This window comes from Ambystoma mexicanum, chromosome 7p (assembly GCF_040938575.1).
Source record: "Ambystoma mexicanum isolate Mex_15411 chromosome 7p, UKY_AmexF1_1, whole genome shotgun sequence".
Classification (NCBI taxonomy): Eukaryota; Metazoa; Chordata; class Amphibia; order Caudata; family Ambystomatidae; genus Ambystoma; species Ambystoma mexicanum.
In genome coordinates this window covers 929,025,546-929,048,372 of record NC_090939.1, presented here as the reverse complement: position 1 = coordinate 929,048,372, position 22,827 = coordinate 929,025,546, and the positions used below count along the sequence as shown (strand labels likewise).

The 22,827-nt window shown below is 45.9% G+C and overlaps 1 protein-coding gene across 3 annotated transcripts in view; it reads right to left on the bottom strand.

Annotated features, from left to right (window-relative positions):
• LOC138526457 (zinc finger protein 135-like) overlaps nt 1–22,459 on the bottom strand; it is a 102,119-nt gene extending 79,660 nt beyond the window's left edge. The window contains exons 1-2 of one of the 3 annotated variants that reach the window (XM_069637232.1): nt 21,408–21,512; nt 17,411–17,696 (exon numbers count right to left, since the gene is read on the bottom strand). The gene's annotated coding sequence lies outside the window, so the exon portion shown is untranslated. Of the gene's footprint in view, nt 1–17,410; nt 17,697–21,407; nt 21,514–22,406 lie in introns of those variants that run through there. The other 2 variants (XM_069637233.1, XM_069637229.1) reach the window with 2 other exon arrangements.
• Nucleotides 22,460–22,827: the final 368 nt, after the last annotated feature.

The following is a 22,827-nucleotide window of genomic DNA, read 5'->3' as shown; positions in this document are numbered from 1 at the left end:
AGGTACTCTGCCTCATACACAAGCACTGGGATGAGGTAGAGGAACATGGAGGTAATGCCTGAGTTAGCTACCTGTACTCTTCATTATTCCTAATCCCACTCCTCCTCATCCCAGTGCTTACCTATGAGTCAAGGAGCCTCATATGTAAGCTCTGGGACAAGGAAAAGGGACGTGGAGGTCATTTTGGGCCAAGGAGCTGATTTTGAAAGTTGGGGTAGGGGTGGGAGGGAGAGGGGATGTTTGTGGGGGGTGGGATTGTGCGACAAATCATAATGGTTGTCCATGTCCAGGCTAAGCAGGCATGATATGTGGTATTAGTGGCTAGAGAGGCATTTTGGTGCAGCCAGTCTAGTCATTCCTCAGTTTGGAATGATGTTTTTTATAACTGGGCATTTCTGATAAAGCAGTCCTGCTAAGTGTAATTGCCTGGCTAGACTGGCATTTGGGTGCTGGCAGGCTAGTCGTTTCTTACTGGGGAATTGCATATTTTTCTGGGCATCTGTGATAAAATTATATAAGTCATTTATAACGCGCCTGTACACAGGTGTTTCTAGGTGCGACAAGACACGGGAGGGAAGACAGAGGGAGAACAAAACAAACAATCTCACAAGGCCTTGCGCCATTCAGATTGTGCATGTGTGAGAACAAAAAGTGCAAGGGGAAAGGGAGGGGGGAAGTGCAAGGGAGAGGGGAGGGAAAAACAGAGCAGCAATGCTCTGAGTAGGTGCAGCCAGGGCAGTGAGGCTCTGGGTAGTGCAAGGAGAACAAGGGACTGTAGGGTTACAGTTACAGCCCATAAGTGCGTGGTAGGCCTAGAGGCAGTGCAGGGGTGACTGATCAAGAAAGAGTCTGGACTCAGTGAGACTCTGATGGTAGCCCAGCAACCAGTCGGTACAGCAGACAGGTAGGTCAGGTACCCAACATGGGGGGGGGAGGTGAAAGAGAAAGCAGAGGAGAAGAGGAAAGTTTTGAGCTGCTTCCGGATCTTCAGGTGGTCCGGCTCAAGTTTGAGAGGGGCGGGGAGGCCTTTCCAGAGGGAGGCACCTGCATAGGAGAGAGATCTACCACTCCCCCTCCCCCACTCTCTGCCTGGGGAAGTGTCTAACCCTTAGAGTGTTTGAGGTAGCTGAGTGAAGGGCTTGAGAAGGAAGGTATTTTGGAAGAGAGCATTGGATTTAGTGTGGGCCAAGGCACAGAAAGCTTTGTGGACAATGCAAAGGGTCTTGAACTTGATCCTTGCAGCAACAGGAAGCCAGTGGAGAGATTTCAGGTCTGGAGAGATATGATCCCTGGACTTGAGGCCAAGGATAAGTCTCGCAGTCCTGTTCTGGATTAGTTGCAGAGGGTATAGAGTAGGGGAAGGCAGGTTGAGAAAGAGGCTGTTGCAGTAGTCCAGCCTAGAGAGAACCAGGGCTCTGGAGACATTGAGCTTCTGGGGGAAAGTGAGAAAGGGAAGAGTCCCTTTAAGGAGGAGCAGCTGGTAGTGGGACTTCTTGGGGATGTCTGAGATGTGAGGAGAGAAAGAGAGAGTGGAGTCAAAGAAGACAACAAAGTTTTTTGCCTCGCAGGAAGGCGAAGGAAGATGGCCCAAGTCGGGCGGCCAGAGTCCGAGAGGGAAAGCAGAGGCAGGTGTCCCAATGAGAAGGATCTCCATCTAACTAGCCTTAAGGGAGAGATCAGTGGATGTGCACCAATCCTGAATCGCGGATTGACAGTCAGGAATGAGAGAGAGAGAGAGAGAGGAGAGGTGTTTGAGGGGAGCCTGAAGGAAAGCTGAGTGTCATCTGCATAAGAGGAGAATGTAGTGATCGGGTGGGCCAAAGGGGCCAAGAAGAGGTTGAAAAACTAAACCAGGGTGAGATGATGGAGCCCTGGGGAATGCCACAGGTATAGAGAGATGTGGCGGAGAGAAAGGGACCAAGTTGCACCTGGGAGGGGTAGTCCAAGGGAAAGGAGGTCAGCCACTCAAGGGCCTGATCCGTGATGCCAGGTTCTCATGGAGTCGATTGATCAGGATGGCGTGGTTGACCGTGTCGAATGCAGAGGAAATATCAAGGAGGATGAGGACAGAAGGAATGCTGTAATCAAGATTAGAGAGCAGATCTTCACGGGTGTTCAGGAGAACAGTTTCCATGCCTCTGGCAGCTCTGAAGCCAGACTGATGGTCATGGAGACAACCAACAGATTCAGTGTGGAGAGTAAGCTGGAAGATGGCAAGTTCTTTCCAACAGTTGGCCCAGGAAAGGGGTGATGGGCAATAGTTTACCAGGCAGGCAGGAAAGGCAGATGGCTTCTTGAGGAGTGGGTGCACAAGGGAGTGCTTAAGGGGAGAGGGGAATGTTCCAGTGGTGAAAGCGGGATTACAGAAATCGGCCAAGGCTGGACCGAGGGTGTCAATATGGTCCTTGATGGGTCTAGAGAAGCAGGGGAGCACCTGTTTGGACAACACTTTCATAGATCGGACTTGTCTAGAAACCTCATCGGGTATTGTCAGAGAGAAAGAGGAGCAAGGAGGAAGAGAAGTAGAGCTGGCCAAAGGGGGGCCAAGCGAGGAAGAGGGAGAGGAAGAGGAGATGGGGGACAGGATGTCCTGAGTTTTAGCGGAGAAGTGAGAGAACAGAGCCATACAGAGGGTCTGGGAGGGAACAGGAGAGGTAAAGACTGCAACAGGATTGACCAGTTATTTACAGATTTTAAAGAGTTTGGCCATGTTGTTAGAGACCACAGAGACACAGGTTTGAATGTGCGTTCTCTTCTTGATGAGTGTTATTGCTTCGACTCGCATTTTGGTGCAACCAATCTAGGTATGTCTAAATGTGGCCTGCATGCTTTACTGTAATGTTATTACCTGTCTACACTGGTCTACATTGTGCAGCCAGTTGGACATGTTTTCATTGTGGCATGGCATTTTTAATAGCAAAGCATTAATGTTCCTGTGCACTGTTGGTGACTTTCATGTATTGGATTGGTGTTACCATACAAAACCATTGCAAACACTCTGGCTTTTAAGCCATTTTTTCTCAGAAAGTGTGCTGTATATTGCATTAAAACACATATTTATATCTTTTTCCTAGTGCAGTGTTTGGCATACCCCTTCAACAGCACATTCGTTCGTATTGCGCAAGCGTGATAATCTAGGCCGGCCCAGAGTGTGGCGCGACCCGTGATTTGTTGCTGAGTTGGGGGGGGGGCCCTGAGCATGGCTCGCAGGGGAGCCCCCACATTTTGGGTTACGCCACTGGACAGAGACAGTAAAAAATAGCAGTATTTTTTATTAAAAAATCGGGAGACTCCTGCCTACATCGGGAGGGTTGGCATGTATGCACATACTTGATAACTGTTTCCCTGTAGGAGAAAGCAATATTTAAGTGAAAGCAATCTCACACAGCTCAGCATTTACCCTTCCAATTTCTGCAGCCATGATTCATGGTTCACTTTGGTTGGAACGGCATGCATCCTGGCCATCACAAACACGAAGCTCCTGCCTTAGTTGTACCCGCTTTCCCTTTTGCCTGAATACTCTGAGCAAGGGTATATAACACCACATAAATTCACTGTCTCCTGGAGATGTAAGCCAGCGTTCCGGTTCTGCAGTTGCCAAGAAGGCAGGCGGGCCTTTACGCAAGTTTTGCAAAAATGTGAGGGGTTTTGTTGCTGGTGTAACCCATTGCTTGGGTTTCTGTTCGTTCTGAAGTGAGCCCCTCGTTTGATGTGTGCAGAAGGAAGCCTGCCCTGTAACACCTGGCATTCACGAGGCCCTAGATTGAACTTGTGACTCCATGGGTGTGCAGCCTCCTAGAGACGAAGCGTCCCCCAGGAGTGCTCCCTCCAATAACCCAAGCTGTGCATTCTATCTCGCATATACATCGTTGTGTTAGCAAAGATAATAGAAGGAGACCGGAGCGCCCAGTGAAAGGCACGCTACGAAGGCTATATTCTGCAACTAAGGTCGGATGCCTGTGCGTTTCATCCACCTAGAGTACACATGAAGAACTTTGGGGAGCAGTCTGGCGGGAAGAGGCTGAAGCTCCTGGAACCAGCCAGTGTGGAAAACCTTGCAACTATTTGCAATGTGAACTACACTTGGTTGGTTTCTTGAATTTTTTTTCAAGCTGGCCACGGTTGGCAAACAGTGTGTGCCTTGTTTTATTCGGGAGACTTTTTCACCATTTTGTTTCATTTTTTTTAATGGGTGCCTGGTTCACTCGGAGGGCATTTCTATAATTATACAAGACATATTTTGTGCGGATATGTACAACAGTATTTTTTTTTTAAAGTATTTCAAATGGTTATGCCCTGAAGCAGGGCTTTAATTACACAAGAGCCCGGTCATGGAAACGCATGGCTAAAACGGACGGCTTGTGCCTTGCGAAGATTCATACTGGACATCTGCCGACGGCCAAACTCAAATCACAGTAGGACGACTCGAATCCCATATATCATTCGATTATGAGCCTACGACAAATGAAGCCATAGTTGCACCTATACGGCTCATTTTAATTGCAGCAATATTTATTTATTTATTCATTTATATAGCTCACCTTACCCAGGGGTATCTGGGCGCATTGCTTGATAGTTACACAAGTGTTGCGAGACAAAGACGACAAATCATTACATAGCAGGTACGGGGACAACAGTCAGGACAGATGAGTGCAGATGTCGGTCAGGGGCACCATTATCGCTCTTGTGTGAAGAGCCAGGTTTTCCAATTTTTTTCTAAAGTTCCAGTAGGAGGGTTCTGCTCTTAGAGCCAGAGGCATGGAGTTCCATAGTTTAGCAGCTAGAACCGGGAAACTGTTGCCCCCATTGTAACTTAAATCTTGGAATCTTTAAGCAGTGTGTATGTATGGACCGGGTAGGTTGATGATAATGATTTCTAGTGGAATTTGTTCACTAGGTATTTTGGTGCTGAGCTGGCGAGACACTTATGTGTAAGTGCTAAGGTTTTGAACATGATTCAGGAAGCCGGTGGACGTTTTGTCTAGCTGATGAGATGTGGTTGGCTTTTGGGATGCAAGTGCCGCTCTCAGTGAATTGTTTTGCAATACTTGTAATTTATTCACATTGCGTCTGTTCGTCCCTAGATACAGGAAGTTGCAATAATCAAGTTTGGAAAGAATAAGGGCTCTAGCCAGGGTAATACAACTGCTGGGGGATAGGAATGGTCTACAGGCATTAATCAGTTTAGATGTGTAGGCTGTTGCTGATGCCGTAGCATTCACTTGTTTGGTGAGAGTGAGGGTGGAATCAAGATAGATGCTGAAAGTTTTCACTTCCTTGGAGACTTTAATGTCAATGGCATAGATGTCTTGGCAGGATAGCTCAGGGGCAACGTGCTCGCCTTGGAAACAAGACAGCACGGAGCAACACAGATTCGATCCCCGGGTCCGCGCTTAGAAACCTCTGAGTATCAAGCGCGTTATAAATAACCTATCATATCATATCGATATTGAAGGAGTTAAATTGGGTCTAGTTTGGATAGACGGGTCTGCAATCCGACGAGGAGTAGTTCTGTTTTATCGTCATTAAGACAGAGGCCGTGGATAGCCAACCACGCCTGGATAGTTTGGTATATTTCATTGCGTAGTTTAGTGTCTGTGTCGTAGGAGCCTGAGATAGTAATGAGGATTTTGGTGTCATCCGCATAGTTAGTGTAGGTGACAGCCAAGTCGTCCAATTTGTCAAAAAAGTGGCTCAGTAAAAATGTTATATAATGTTGGGGGGACACAAGAGCCTTGCAGTACTCCACAGGTGACTAGGGCAGCCTCAGCGGAGGCCAAGGGTGCGAATACCCTCATTGTTCTGTTGGCAAGGAAGGACTGTATCCATGTGGTCGCATTAGCTGTGAAGTGGGCAGCCGAGGTAAAGTGTTTACACAGGACTTTGTGGTCGACTAAATCAAAGGCCGCTGATAGATCTAATAGGAGGAGGAGGGCTACGTTTCCTTTATCTTTTAGCTCATCCATTTGAGTTTTTAAGCCTATAAAGGCTGATTCAGTACCATTCCCCGGTCTGAAGCCAGATTGTCGAAGGCCTCAGAGATTATTCGCTTCTAGATGAGCTTGGATTTGTAGGTATGCTGCCATGTCCAGAATTTTCAGTAAGAAAGGTACTGTCGTTATAGGCCTGTAGTTTGTAGGGATGTTGGGGTCGAGGGTCGTTTTTTTAAGTAGAGGGCGGGCCCAGGCATCTTTCAGATTAGTCGGGACAATGCTTGTATCGAAGGACGCGTTTATTTGTGAGGTGATGAATGAGGCGAGCTCCACTGATACCTCTTTGACGACTGTTGGCAGGCAGATGTCCTCTTGACATCTAGATGGTTTGAGACTCGTTATTATTCCTTCTACATCCCTAGTTGAGACAGGGGCAAACTCAAATGGTCTGTAGTGGTTGGTGGAGGAGTCGGTTGTATATGGGTATTATGTGTCAGCTGGCAGGCTAAGTTTTTTGGTTTCGATTTTTGTTTATAAAAGTTATATTTTGTCTAGTAGTGCTTTTTGTATGCTGGAGCACCAGATCATGTCTTTAGGGCGGATTCTAGAGGTGGTATAAGGCATTCTAATTCTCTCAGGAGGAACGACAACTCTTTGGTTCCAGAAGTGGCATTAGAGATTCTATCGTTGTAGGTATCACCTTTGGCTTGGAGTATCGCCGCCTTATTAGTATTAGAGGCAGTAGAAAATGTTGTTTTGTTGGAGTCTGATGGGTGTTTTAACCAGTTGACTTCTTTTGTTCTTGGGCAGAGTTTTAAGGTTGGTTGTGAACCATGTCTTTAGGTGTGCAAGCATCTTGGCTTTGGTATTTTTTAATGGTGCTACTTTATACTTTATCTATGTCCTGTAGTAGAGCATGGCTGTACAGCTCCACAACGGAGGTAGGGTCCAATCTCGTGTAAGTAGGATGATTGATGATGGGCTGTAATAAAGGCAATAATCTCTGTACTGTGATATTCCGATTGTTTGTGGTGAGAGCTGGAGATGCCTACAAGCTCTCCCGGAATGTGATCATGGGCTGTCTTGGATAGTGAAGGAGATAATGGTGGTCAGAGCAGGCACATGTGGAGTTGGAAAATATCGTGGTGTCACAGTTTAGGTCAGCCAGCCAATCCAAGGTTCTGCCTTTATTGTGCGTTGAATTAGTGATGCAGTGAGAGAAGCCTAACTCAGTGATTGTGTTGGCTAAAGCTAGTGCATTGTCGTCCTTAGAGTCATTGAAGCCTAGATTAAGATCTCCCAGCAGCATGATTTTGGAGCCTGGCTTGGTGCTCCATGAGAGGAGTTGTGTGATGTCTTCCTCAAATGTGGATATAGGGCCTGGGGGTCTATATATGAGGTGGATAGTTAAGGTGTGTGCAGCCGTAAGTGGTAGTTTGATCGATAGGAGTACTCCCGAAGGGAACCTTTGGTTTGGTAGTTTTCTTAGGCAAGCTGGTTTTTAGCAATGATGGCTACTCCGCCTCCTCTAGTGGTTTCTCTATCTGATCTGAGAATAGTATCGTTTTCCGGATTGGCTAGTGATAGAGTAGGGCCTGCTGCGGCGTGGAGCTAGGTTTCAGAGATTGCTAACAAGTCTACGTTTTTTGTTACGCTAAGGTCCGCTATATCTAGCGCATGTGCCAGAAGTGACCTTGCATTTATGAGAGCACCCTTGATTAGGGGGGCATGTGAGTTAGGAGTGACCATGGGTTGCGCATTGTTGGCAGGAATGGACAGATTGCTACTGTCTTTGTGGATGTCATCGTTATCCTTTTCAGACCTCGGAGGTGTAGCCTTCCTCCTTGATTGTGTTCTATGGTGGGTGGGCAGCAGCTGGTAATTTTTTTAGTCGAGATCCTAGTCTAGAGTTCCTAATGTTTGTAGGCACGGTTGATTCAGTGTAGGCCGTGTGGCATATAAGTGGATCCATTGGATGGGTGTGAGAGGGTCATGGTTGCCCAGCATCGTGCCTGAGTATGTATTGGTTATGGTCATGACAGACTGTAATGCTGATAGGAACATGGTAGGTTGTATAGCATGAGCAGGTGGTAGTTGTGTGGACATAGTTAGTGTTGCATTATGCTTGTTATCCATTTAGTAAGGCTAGTCCACAGGGAGCAGTATATTAGACCTCAAAATGAGCTGGTGCCTAGTACAGTTTGGGGGAAGCAGTTTGGCGGATCTATGGTAAAGGATAGGGTGTAGGAAACACGTTGGCAGTACACTGTTCTGCAATACAAGTGCACGAGTCAAATAAGGGCAATTTAACAAGTTGTGGCATGGCATGGGGGACACGTTGGCAATACGTTCTAAGGTCCGTACATTCTACACAGTTCAGCCGTTAACATACTGCAGGATAATAAGTCTAACTAGGACAGTTTAGCAGGTCTAGGGCAGGGCGAGCAAGGCATATGAGGCATGTTGCCATTCATAGTTCAGCAATATGGGTACCACACTTTAACAAATCAAAGTGTGAGACGTTTAGCAGGTCTAGACATGGCATAGGGGACACATTGTCTATGCAAAGTTCAGCAGTACAGATGCAGCAGGTTAACAGCAAGTCAGGCAGTAAGATTGGGGCAGGTCCACACAAAAAGTACTGTATACACAATCTCTATAACAGGCGATGGGGCAAGTGGTGCACTCGTAATTGTAACAGCAGATTACAAATTCTGCGAGACTATATGCTGCACGTGAGAGAGGTGACACAGGTCAAGCCTAGAATAAGGGCAGAGGCATCAAGGCATAGGAGGCATGTTGGCCATACGCAGGAGAGGAGGCGATAGGGGGTGACCGGGAGCCAGCAAGGGAGAAGAGGCAGGAATTGGAGGTGGGGAAGGTAATCACCAGCCTGCAATTTCTGAAACAAAGGTTTTACGAAAAGGGAGACAAGGCAGTCGCTTTACTCGTGGCCAGATTGAGGGGCCAATGGGCAGAAAGGTGGGTATCAGGGGTTCGAGATTCAGAGGGACGGTTGCACTCCCTTCCTGTGCTACCTTTTACGAGCAGCTCTATGGGCAAGAGGTGGTGAAGAACGACGAAGAATTGCATAGATACCTAGGGGAGATGCCCCTTCCAAGTTTACAGGGCAGTGATAGGGTGGGAATGGAAAAGATGATCACTCGAGAGGAAGTGTTGGAAGCGATAGTGGGACTGAAACTGGGGAAGGCTCCTGGAGAAGATGGATACACAGCAGGGGGTTATAAGAGTATTGCGAGGTCTCTGGCACAGCATATGGCCAAATTGTTTAACGACATCTTAGACACAGGGAAGGCCCCACCATCGTTCGGAAAGGCTCTAATTACAGTAATTCCAAAGGAGGGTAGGGAGCGGGAATGCTGTAAGTCCTACCGTCCCATCTCCCTGCTCAACGTGGATGCAAAGATCTTTGCTAGAATACTAGCCACACGTATGGAGAGCCTGATGCCCAAATTGGTTAACTCAAACCAGGCGGGGTTCATTCAAGGCAGGCAGGGCACAGACACAATGCGTAAGACATTGCACTTTATGGAGGCCGCAGCAAGGAGGGAAGGGAATCCCGTGTTAGTAGTCCTTGATGCTGAAAAGGCTTTCGATCAGGTAGATTGGAGGTTCCTGAAGGGGATCTTACCGAAATTTGGGTTAGGAGATCGAATAATGAGGGGGATATGAACAGATATATGGCTCGGGTGGCAAAAGTGACAGTGAATGGGCAGTTGTCTAGGGCATTTGAATTGCAGAGGGGGACTAGGCAGGGATGTCCTCTTTCACCCCTCCTATTTGCACTAACGATGGAGGTGTTGGCGGTGCGGGTAAGGAGGGCCCCGTTGGTCGAGGGCATTAGGGTGGGCACGAGGGAATTTAAACTGGGACTTTATGCAGACGATGTGTTGCTACATCTAGAGAATCCGGCTAGTTCAGTCCGTGCAGCACTAACAATAATTGAGGAATACGGGGAGTTCTCGGGTTTTAAAGTCAATAAAGACAAATCAGTGATTATCCCGATTACCTTGGGGGACCCCAAGCAGACTGAGATGTTTGAGCCGCTGGGGTTGCAGATACAGATTGATAGTATTAGGTATCTGGGAGTCAATATTGTTAGGCCAGGGGAGGACCTGGGTGAGGCTAACTAGCCCACCATCCCTCTTTGATAAACTATTCGCGGAAATGGCAACCTGGGGTAAGGTACAGCTATCATGGATGGGGAGACTGAACACAATAAAAATGAATCTCCTCCCGAGAGTATTATATCTTTTCCAAATGCTCCCAGTCCGGGCACCATAGGCACACTTTAGGGAAGCCAAGTCACAGATCTTGCGGTTCCTGTGGCAGAATCAGAAACCCAGGGTGGGACACGAGATGTTAATACTACCAAAGATGGGAAAGGGACCTGGGCACAGAGCTAGACGAACTTCTCTGCCAACAGATGTGTCGGAGAGCCTTCAAGACATTGATCTCTTGCAAATACAAGCTGCAAGGCGTGAAATGATTACACCGATGGCAGTATGACCCGATGCGGCTATCCAAGATGTTTCCCACAGTGAACCCCCAATGTTGGCATGGATGTGGCAATACTGCAGACAATTAGCATATGTGGTGGGATTGCCCTAGGGTGCAGGTGTACTGGTCCAAGGTCCTCGGGTGGATTAAGGATGCGGGGGCGGGGGGGTTCGTACTAGATCCCATGCTGATACTTTTTGGTCTGGAGAAAAGAAGAGACAGGTGGTATGCTCTTCCACCGTTGGCGCATTTTCTTCTCCTGGCAGCCCAGGCGAATTGAGCTAGACAATGGAAAAGGGCGACCCTTCCCAAATTGAAAGAGTGGGCCAATACAGCAAGGGAAGTATATTTGATGAAAAAGATCACTGCAGCAATTCATGGAGAGGGGGGAACGGTAGAAAAGGAGTGGCAACAGTTCTGCAATACCTTTGGGTTAGGTGGGAAAGAGCAGAGGATGTGGGATACAGGGCTTGGACTGGCCGGATTAAAGACTGGACGAATGGCGGACAACGTGAATGACAGTAGGTTTGAACTCATACCCCCGAAACCACTCGGGCGTTGATATATTTGAGGGTGTTTCCTGGAATTGAATGTAATGAGAACTGTTCCTAAGGGGAGAGGGGGATTGAAGTGGCAAGGGTCAATTAATAGTATGGCAGTTGTTAAGAGGGGGGTTCACCAGAATAGATTTATGTTATTGAATGTCTGATTGTGTTAAAACAAACCCAATAAAATTCAATTAAAATAAAAAGCATTCTTTGGTTTTTTTTCACGATAAAATCACTGCATACCTGTACACAAATGTACGCCGCAAAGTGAGTAAACGGTGCCCAGCATTCTCGCATGGTAAGCAGTGCTCACAATTACAATTAAACCTTTCTCGACATGCTTGTATGTCGGGCAGGGTTTAATTTTAATTGCAAGCATGGCAGCCAGTGTTTACAATGGATCCCTATAAGGTCCGCCTGATTTTTGCTGGTGCATAAAGCCGATGGACCCCATAGGAATCTCTAGCATTTGCGCTCGCATGAAAATCCATGCTGGCGCAAATGCTGATGCATTTGTATGGTGGAGAGGAAGGAAGGTGGTGGAAACAAAAGTTGCTTTCCGTCCCTCCACTCTGCCATACAAATGAATAAAAATGGGGAGTGATGTAAGAAACATGCGTAAAAGCCTTATGCAAAGCTTTTAGGTATGTTGGTTATGTTACGCCCTCATGAACATGAGCCCCAGAGTCTCTCCCTGATACCAAGCTTTGGTTAATAGATTACTCTCTTCACCTTAATTCATCTATGTTAGGGCGGAAGTCAATTTTTGGGGTTCCGCAGTCAGTTTTAAGGAAACCCTAAACTTTGTGCTTTTTTTTCTCCCTTTGGTTTTTAGGATCTCAGACTTCCTTTTGTAGTGAGAGAGACAGGGGTGCATTTTAAGCAACACATTTTGGCCATAGGGTAATTATATCACCCTGCATTGTTTTTAGGGAGCAGGCTGGTGACAACTGTAATTTAGTTTTGGCTTCACTGAGGGTGCAAGCCAATATATTGCACTAATAGCTCAATGTACCTTATTAGTAGCCATTGGTGTACTAATGCATGTTTTAAGTCCTGCTCTCAGACATTTTGTTTTTGTGCCATCCCTTTGTGTTGGCAAACTAAGAGTCAGGCCTATGTTGGCCATACGTGGGCTCACCTTAGGTTGTGGTTTGGGCTGGTTTTAGACCAGTGTCTAGCCACAGACAGACCATTACACATCCTGTGTAAGTGGACCTAAATGTTTGGCAGTTTTGGGACTAAATTCTTTGTTTAGGTGTACCAGTGTGTGATTAGAGGGCTGCCAAGGCCAACCCATGAGTGCATGAGTATATTTAGGGAACACCCTAACCATGGCTCAGTTCTGATGGTTTTTAATAAGCGTTTTATTTGAACTCTGCAGGCTTCCTTTACTTACCTGTTGGGTTCATTTGCCACCAAAAAATGCTGCTGCAATTCTTAAACCACTTGTGGCCATACTGGCTGGACTTATGTGTCATACTCTTTAGCTTGAGTTTAGATTTTTGTCGGATGGACATCCTTTCTGCAATGTCCTCCTTCTCTTCATGGGATGGGCTGGACTTCCATGCTGGGACGAGTCTTTGGACTGTTTGACCACTGTTTTCCTGTTTTACGGCCTTGGTCATCTGCCTTGGTGTAGGAAGCTGCCAACGCTATCAAGGGTAGTGGGACACCAATACCCCATCTCACATGTTTGTTTGGGCCATCTTGAGTTGTTTTGACCATGGTTCCCGTCGTGGGACAATTTTCTGCTTGTTGGCTGGCTCGCTTTTTCTTTTGAGACACCAAAACATGTTTGGTTGGTATGTTGTGTCCTCTTGGAGCCACCTTTGCTGTTGCTTTCGCTTCGGGCTGCTGGGTCCCACTCCGAGGACTTTTAGTCCTATAATTCACTAGGTACAGGGACGAGGAAGAGAGTTGAACAGGTGCAATGTTGCAGGAGTAGTCAAATCATTAATCCCAATGACCCACACATGAGAGACACAGAGGCTTAAAAAGCTCCCTCAGGTGCAAGTCATAGGAGAGCAGGAGAAGAGTAGCAACAGTAAGAAGCAGCAGCGTGGCTCGTGCAAGTAGCCCGTACCGAAGCAGGAGGAGAGAGAGAACGCTGGGACCCCTGTGTGGCAGATTGCAGCTGCCGGTCCGGAGAGGGTCTCTGTCTCCCCAAGTTGGAAGGACAAAGGTGTGCAGCAGGAAGTGTGCAGGAAAGAAGGTTGCCCATTGGAGACCCGTGTTGCAGAGGTTTGCGCAGCGGGAGGCGAAGGTAAGGGAAGCTTTACTTCCCAAGAGGCTGTCTCAGGTGGCTGGTGTGCATCAGAGGGCCTAAAGGAGATTTCTGGTGGCTGGCATGCATCAGAAGAAATCTGCAGCAAAGAATGCTCCAAATACAGGTGGCACGGGCGAAGGTCGACTGAAGGAAGCAGTTTGCTGAAAGGCGACAAGTCACCAAAGCAGAAGTCCTGCGAGCGGCAAGGTAAATGGAGGTGCATGGCTTATCCAGTGAGTTCACAGGTTTGTAGTGACCCCAAAGAGCTCCATCTCCCCTTGCGTGGTTCATGCAGGCGTTCGGTGAGTGAGCAATGCTCATGTACGAGTGACAGAAGGTCAGAATTCAATTTTGAACACTGAACGATTGAACAGAAGCAGACACGGTACTCGCATAGAAGTGCAAGTGATTTCCAAGGTGAATTTGAATCTTTAACTAATAAAAAACAACCTTTTGTAACCAAGGCGAATGACTGTAATGTTAAGGGGGTGAGTCTGTGGAAAACCCAGCATTGCCAAGCCTACAGACAATATTGTTAAAAGCTAAGAGCTACAAGCATTGCCCAAGCCAAGAGACACAATTGTTAAAAGTTAAGACCTACAACCATTGCCCAAGCCAAGAGAAACTTAGGCAAGAACTATTTAGTCAGCATTGCCAACAGCAGAAGGGGGCTAATGAAAGGTCTGCAAAGGGGGAGATTATTGTCCATACTTTGTCCAGCATTTGGTGAAAGCTGGTAGAAACTCACATTGCCAACGCCAGGGGAGGAGCAGAATGAAAGCCTGTCCTTGGCAGTCATTGGTTACTGATGTGGTGGGGAAACAAGAGTGGCAAAAAGGCTGCCTTTTGGTGGAAGAGATATCCAGAGCGAGAGAAGCATAATTTGTAAAAGAATATTAAAGAGCACCAATGTGAATCTTGTTTTCCCTAAAGAGTTGTTGCAAGTGATGAAGCTTCAATTTATTAAACGTTATGAAGTTGTTATGAACCTCCTGTCAGTTGATCTAAGCCACAAAGGCAATGTTGTTGTGAAACGTTGTTTGGGCAGGGCAGTATACGCGGATGGCAAACCTATGGAGAAGGAAGCCTGGCATTGGAGTAAACCAGGTGCAATTGGAGAAGTGCTACAGAGTGGTTCTGACAGAGACCATTTATGTTGTTGGTGATGCTCATAGAATGCATGAGTAAAGCTCTTACAAAGGAACTATATTTCTTTGGAACGTATTTGTTGTGGCAAAAATCATCCTGACCAAGACAATTATTGCCCCTATTTATGAACTGAGAATGTGGTCAAGGAGGAGGAAAAGACTTATACTTTTTGTGTTGGAACTTTACGCTGACCAGTTGAAATCGCATAAGACTGTGTTGGAACGTTGTTGAGGAACTCCAGGATTTCGCCCAGGTTGTGAAGAGAGGTTTTGGTTGCATTGTGCATTCAATTATCTGTTATTTTGAACTGCCATATATTTCCTTATTCATTTGTTATATGTATAAGTGTGAGAGACAGATACTGTTTGTTAGAGTGTTTCCTTTACTTTATTTTAGGCAGGCAAATCCTCGCCAGGGTAGGGATAGTGAGGCGTTCATCCAGCCTTTAAATATAATAAAATGTAGTCCGCCTCACATTTCTGACCCTCACAGTGACCAGATCCTTTAAACTGACCTGCAAAAGAAGATCTTGTTATCACTGGGCAATTTTGATGTTCCTGACTCGTGTTTTAGAGTAGTGTCATGATAAGTCCTTACCTCTCGGCCCTGGGTTGGTGGTTTATTCATGATACCTTCCCTCAGGGGTCCCTGTGGTCGACCATTCCTGCAGGCTCACTTCTACCATATTTTGCCATTCGCATGCATTGGCCTGAATTCCACTTGGCTTCTCTACTTCCTGGGGCTGCTGGGTCTCGACCTGGCACTGGAGCTCTTCAAGAGGGACTCCTCTGCCAACCCCTGGGGTCGGATGCTATCTCAGGGCTAAAACTGAAACTTACCTTTCTTTTTCCCATAACCATGGATGTTCCTAATGACTTTGTCTATTGATTTGTATGAGGAACATGCCTGCTGGGCCTGGAGACCCAAGCTACTCCTAACTTATCAGGCCAAACAAGGCAGAATCGTGTCTGGGGATGCTTGTGGACTCATGCAGAAGGGATGTGATCTAGCAGAAGGGCTGGACTGCCCCTTTTGGGGTGGACCAAGCCTCATTTTCATATGGTCTTTCCCCTTCTGTAATGGCTTGGCAGCCAAAGAACGATGGTCTGTAGTGGTGCCCAGAGCAATGCCAGTGGTTAAGATTAATTCTAAACCTTCCAGCCATCACCTCTTGTGTTTTGCTATAGTCACCCCGAGTGGGACGGGTATGCCCAGACGTGGGTGCCGTGCCTTCTGGGCCTATAGACTCAAGCTACTCCTCAATGATGATGCCGAACAAGGCCGAAACATTTCTCGGGATGCTTGTGGTCTCGTCCAGAAGGGATACGATCTAGCACTTCCGGCTGGACTGTCCCTTTTGGGGTGGGACCAAGCCTGATTTGCATATGATCTGTCTCCTTCTTTAATGGCTTGGCAGGCTAAGAACGATGGTCTGGAGGGCTGCCCAGATCAATGCCAGTGGTTAAGATTAATTCTTAACCTTCCAGCCCAAACCTCTAGTGTTTTGTTGAACTTTTATACTTCCTTGTAACTCTCCTAACATGACTAAAAAGTTATTTACCTGCATTTGGAAATGTGTCTCGGCTCCCCTGCAGATCCAAGGAGTTTTAGGCTATAAACTAGAATTTTAGAAAGTGCCACTGATTTTATCTGCGTTTCTAAAGCCTTGTAACATGGTATCACTGCAAAATATTACTGTATCCGTTTTTCCAGGTGTGTACTGAGTATGGTGCTAGAAGCCTAAATGCATTCTGACTTTTGGCTGCTCCCTTGTATGCATTCCTCCCATCCCCACCCCCTCCTCCTCCCCCGGCAGTCTTCCTCTCTCTTTTTCTGCTTGTAATAAAGGGGTTATTTTTGATTCTTCACTCTCTTTTCCTCCCCACGCCTTTTCTGTTGATTGCTCTCAACTTTAAAGCATGAACAATTCACCCTTTTCCCACTTTTCTTTTTCTGACACTGGGGGTGGTCATCACGAGGGGGGTGGTCTGTATATTTACCTCCAGTGGTATTCCAATGGAAAATCACTGGTAGTAAATCAAACAGATTTTCCTCACTATAATCCACCTACTTTTATCTCCACATCAGAGGTGGAGGTAAACGTTCCAAACGGCTGAAAAAACAAATTCTTTTTGTTACTGCATAGACGGGAAGCGCAGGCACTTCGCTTCAATACAGTGAAACAGACTTTTAGAATGGGGCACTGTAAGGGCGTAAACAACTGTGCTTGTCCGATGCCCCTCTCACTACCTTACTACGAAATGCAGGAAAGGTTCGGGATTTACTCTTTTCTTCATTTAATATATACAGCAGTGTTATGCCCTGACTTAAGTACTCACTTTCCTTAATGTTGTGTTAGCTCTGCTACTCACCTGTTATGTTTGATCCCTCCCCAATCTCTCCATCTCTAGCGTCTCTTCATTGGCTTTCCTTACCTGCCTATCTACTGTTTCACTCTCTGTGAATTGCCTTTAAATGTGTTCATGGCCATGCCTCGACGTATCTTTCTTCTTTTGTTTCTGTGTCTTCCCTTGGTCATTATCTGTGTTCCTCATCTCTCTTTCTATTGGCTGTCCCTCCTATGTGCCCAGTCCCATGTTAGCTCCTTCTGCCAAATGGTCTCAAACTATGCAATGCTCTCCCCTACTCTTTTTGATCTTCTCTCAACATTCACCTTCTTGCTACTTCTCCTGGAAGATGTGTTTGTGCTTTGACATCCTTTTCATGGTGACTTCAACAATGTGTGTGATTTTGCTCTCAAGAACTGAAGGAGAAAGAACCCTGGATCTTGTACTGGATTCCCCCTGGGCTCAGAGGAGGAAGATGACAATGAATCAGATTAGAATATTTCCCATGACATTCAGTATCTTCTTGCAAGAATGCTTTCCAATATGTAATTCACCCATCCTGCATCAGCCCAAGGAGCTGGTGCACACTGTACAGTTCATGCAACTATGTAACTCCTGACCCGCACTGCACATGTGCCCTACCTTGGTTGCTACAGTGAAGAAGCTTCTACCTTGTTGGTATACTTCCATAAGTGTGGTGCCCGTCCCTGTAGTTTGTGTTTCTCCGTAGCCAGCTCTACAACATGAGGTGGGGTGGGGCAGAGACCAAAAAGATCCTCAATGCAGCTACGTGTTTTCCTCAAAGCTGGATGCCTGGCATTTTTTTCAAATGTAATTATTTCTGGTGATCCCTCTCACCCAGTAGTGGGAAAGGTCTTTGAATCCAATTCAGGTGAAGGAGACCCTGCCAAACAGGATCCCAGAGATCCTGTGATTGAGAAGGAGAGAAGAACAGGTGACTTAAAAAACATGAAGAGATGTCTATCAAGGATATCTCTTAAAAGTAAATGACCAGGAGAAGGGACATAGAGTTAATGGAGCATGACATGTCATAATTTAGATCACGGGTAGGCATAACATCGGTGCACCCTACGTAATCGTGGTGCAATTCAAAGGATCAAATGAAATGTGCCGTGAAATGCATCTAAATCTTTGCATATTTCCCAGGGATGTTTTGCTTGAAAGCATAACTTGGGATGACTTTATGGGTTTCACTCAAATCCTTGGTATGTATAACAGCACCACGATTTCTGCGTGCTAACAGTGGCATGAACGTGTTCAAGGTCGAAATGAGTGTGACGGCCCAGAGATATTTACGTTACACAGAAAAACATGTTTATGGCTCCCACTATCTGAATATTGCCTTACAGGCCTCAAAAACTGCACTCGCCACCAGCCATTGATTAGTGATAAATTACTCTGGGCGAGTAAGAAATGAAGATCCGCGGGGACGAGAAGCTTTTTATGTCTATCGAGTAGATTTCCACATGACATTGTTACCCCGGTTGCCCCCGAAATAACACGAGATGCACATCCGGGACATTGTGCCCACGCAGAAATAAAAATCAGCCATTTGGAGTCTGAGCAGAACACTTCAAGTAACCTGTGCGCACTGGTCTCGAGCTCTGCTTGCACCAGGGCCTTATAGTCCGGGCCCACCCTAGGCATGGGCAGCCTTGTCTTTTCCGAGAGCCCCGCGTTTAAGGGGGCCCTGCATCTCCCAAGTATATGGTCAAGTCATTCAGATTGTATTCTAGAGGGTCTGCACTGCTTCCAGGCAGAAGACGCTTTTTTTTCTGCCTGTGCCAGAGGCTGTGCTGTCCCCACCCAACCCCATGAAAGGTCTCCACCCCCATCTTTCCCGCCCCCCAAATTCTCTCTCGTTGTTTTGGCAGAACATTTCAAGTGGAAGCGGTCTACAAGCAGTGTTTTTTTTAAGTAATCATTATTTTGGACAAGACATGCTTAACGTTTCACGATAAGAATGAACAATGGGAACTTTGATAATGAAATCGTACGCAAAGCATCCGTTAGCTGTCACAATCGATGCGTTTTTCCAAATAAAAAATGTCACTCAATAGTTTGAACTATCTGCCTTATTTCTTGTGTCCTTACATGACTCACTAAAAAGCAGTCATTTTGTGGTCCAATGTCACATATTCCCCAATGCATGCCTTTGCCAAACCGTTCGTTCCGTTCATGGATACTTTATTTCGGCAAATCATGCCATAAAAGCAAACATGTAGAATACTTATACAAAACACAGTTTAAAACCCTTTCAATAAAAAGAATTATAAAATACTCTCCATAAGGTATACAAACACACAGCAAGATATGCTTACGAATAAAAGTGCAGTGAGTTCAATACACACCAAACACAAGTAAATCCTTCTAAGAGTCATGCACGCATGTGTTATACAAATTACAAACATGGCAAAGAGAAATTCCACTTGGTTGAAATGACAGAGCGGTAGAAATGATTGAACATACTTTGCTCTTCTTCTCCACGCCCCAAGTAAATAATTACCCACAGGATAAGTGTATCCTTGGTGGCTAGACAAAGCGACATAGCCTCAGCTATAGGTCCAGTAAGACTACTTGCCCTCAAATCTCCATATGAGGGCAGAACAGAACAAAGTGGATCATATCTTCCATATCACTAGGCCAAAACGGACATGTGGGCATAACATTATAACCCCACTGATTCCTAACAGGAGTCAGTGGAGGAATTCCCAAGCCCAGCTTTAAAAAACAAATATCTCATCAGCGAGGCATCCATTCTATCTAAATAAACCCCAGAGCCCAGAGTCTTTTTCAGCAACAATATTTTTACTGTCAAGCAATAAAATCACCTGGTTACCTTTCCACACATTATCCTTTGACGCGTGGCTTTCAGTTTTGAAAGTACATTTACAAAACCCAAGGGCCATTTTATGTTAGCCTTCTGCTGAATTGCATTCTGGTATTTGTAGTCTTTAATTCTTGATAGGGAATAATAATGCTAAAATTGTATTCTTTTTGCTGAATATATTTGTGAAAATAGTTATGTGTTTGTCCGAGTACTTTATTAGAATGTGTGTACTTTTCAATTAATCTATATCAAACAGAGTCCTGTTGCAAGCCAAAAGCGCGGGTCAGGGTGGGCAAGTAGGCCATGATAATTCATCAGGCAGGTGGGAAGAGAGGTTGCTGGCCTTGAGGGGTTGTTGTCGGTGGTCCTGGACTTATCTGATTTTGTTACCATTTGAAGACATGCAGAATTGTTAATCTCTCTACCTCAAGAACCCCCCCCACCCAACCCCCCCCACCGCCCCAGTAAATATGCTCTGCTTCAATCCCATAAAAAGGCAATCCTGCAGTGAACCACCCACCCCATAACCAATCCCTGCCCCGTCGCCCTTGACCCTGCGGTAACAGCAGGTAACACTTATTAGGTATGTAGCTCACTTTAGGTTTTATAAATAAAACAAATATTGCTTGGAGATTCATTTCTTGACAGCCAAAATAGTCCTGATTATTTGGACATTATGCCCAAATATAAAGATAATATAAATAAAAGCAATCACGAAACTGCTGCAAAACACTGGTTTACTTCAGTTAGGAAAACACAATGTATTTGCTCTGCATTCAAAGGACAGATGGTGATTTCAAACCAAAGTTGCAAAAAGATCTGCGCAAACAATATTCCTACAAACTACAGCTCGGAATATAAATTGCAGGCTCATCCCAAATCCCAGCTTGGCCACTCCAGCAAAGTGTGTGCTCCCTGGCAAATCAGATCCTCTCACTGCACCCTATCTGGGATAGAAGTAATTCAGCCCACACTTTCAGCTACATCATAAAGCATCTCGCTCATCAAGGTAGCTGCATACGTAATAATAAGGCTAACCACTCCTAATGTGGTCAGGCCTAGTAGCTAGCTCTGTTATATATTCCTTCTGTCTGTTAGCTCTGTATTAATGACCGTGCCGTTCTGTGTCTGTATCATCATAACTTTTTAGCACTTGCCCATTCTAAATGACTCAAGGCCTAGTAATTATGTTGTCTGATTGCATTTATCCTTGTTCCCTCCCTTGCCGTGAAGGGCTTTGAAACACTGTTCCTGGTGTATGGGCGCTATACAAATGACCAATAAATAAATAAAATAATCTCCCATGATCCCCTTGATTATTAAAGTAGAATTGTAAGATCCACTGTTGTCATTAAATATGCAAATTCACACATAGTTTGCCACCCAGGGCCCTGCAAATACCAGGACAGGGCCCTGATTATAGTTACACAAAGCACAATTTTTAGTAAATCATAAATGGAAACAAAGCAACATAACGAATGCCGTGATTGCCCTCTAATACGCTCTTGCAATGGGTGCTGCTTGCTAGCTTTACGTTTTCGTAAGGCATAGCCCTTGACCTCTTGCTGCCGACTCTTTGCAGATGCAGTTCTAAAACCTGGGACCCATTCAGTGACAGACAATTGGGAACAGGTAGTGGAAAGAGGGTCTGTCCCCATTACACGGATGTCTTCCCCTACACCTAGCGTTTATGAAAAGAGGCGTCTATGCGTTATCTATTTATGTTAAATGTTATATAACCTAAAAATACGCGATAAAATGTGCGATGGTTAACATAAAACGCCTCACCGTTTACTATCTGAGCAGTTGCGAAAATAATTGGTTGCCCGGTTTTTACATTTGCAGACAAAGAGGGATCGCTTACAGCGCCTGCCGGTAAACAGTGTCTCTGCGGTGGGCATAGGCAGTAAGTAGTCTCACACTCTGCTTACCCCATCGAGTCATATATGCCGTCTGCGCACGCGTATGAAATGCATCACTAACGAGCGAACCGGCACTGGAAGGTAGAGGGGATTTTAAAGAAAACCTACGTTCTCTGCCTGGAATATGGGGTATTTATGGGGTCTGACCTGAGCTAGGACAAGAACGTAACAACAGGATTCATGTGGGGTCACGGGTAGTGGCCTACGATGGATCATGGTGTGTGCACGACGACATCCCAGGCTGGCAGAGTACAGAGAGAACCGTGAGAGTATGGGCAGACCTGTGACACACCTCCCAGATGTCATCCTAAGTAGTAGTGACGGCCTGGCGGGGCCTGTGGGCTGTGTCTGGGCATGCTGTAACGTTTGGCGTCTAATGTTCGACACATGTGCAGAGGGATAAAGCTGTGGCGCTCGTTCTTATTTTCTTTCAGTCTGTATGCAGGTGGGTTTAGACTTTAATCAGAGATGCCAAGGTCGAGATTTGATTTAGTAGCATGTTTTGCATGCTCTGGCCTGGAAGCAACCTTCCCAACACCCTGCATCCCATTTGTCACCCCCAAACCTAAAAATATTTTCTTTTAGCTTATTTTATTTATTCATTATATTCTGTTTAATGACAATATGTTTGTTTAGAGGTATGTGTGGGATCCCAACTGGGGATCGGGTCACGTGCACCTGTGCACAATGGGAATAAGGACACGGCCACACAGTAAGGGCTACAGGCATCACCTGGTTCATTGGCACACTTCCCGCACTTACACCAACATCAGTCATGCGACCATGCTGATGCGCCGCTGTGCCTCCCTGGGGTCAGGTGACCATGCACGCTGCTGCATCTCCCCCCAAAATAACATTGACGTACCCCCTTTCTTCGATCCATCCTCTCGGCTTTCGGATGGTGCAGAAAGATCTGTTCGCAGCAATAATGAAGCAAAAGCTGCTGTACTAAAAGCTACCAGTAGGAGGCTTTTGCTTCATTAGTTCCACAAGGGCAGAGATTAACACATGCACAGGAGGCTCATCCATTTCACAAAATTGATGCCTCCTAGTGCTTGAAATTAAAGGGGTTTAAACATTATTTGCTAAAAATTTTACATAGGAACTTTTGTTTAAAATGATTTTTAATATATGTTTTTGATTATTGCCTATCTTTTAAGACAATAAACATTTTGAGCGCACTTTCCCTTTAAGTTTGCTTGCCGAGCTAGGTTTTTGTGATCAATGTATTCTTTCATCTTGTTTTTAGCCTTGTCATCCCTGCTCCTCACTACCTGCTCATGTGA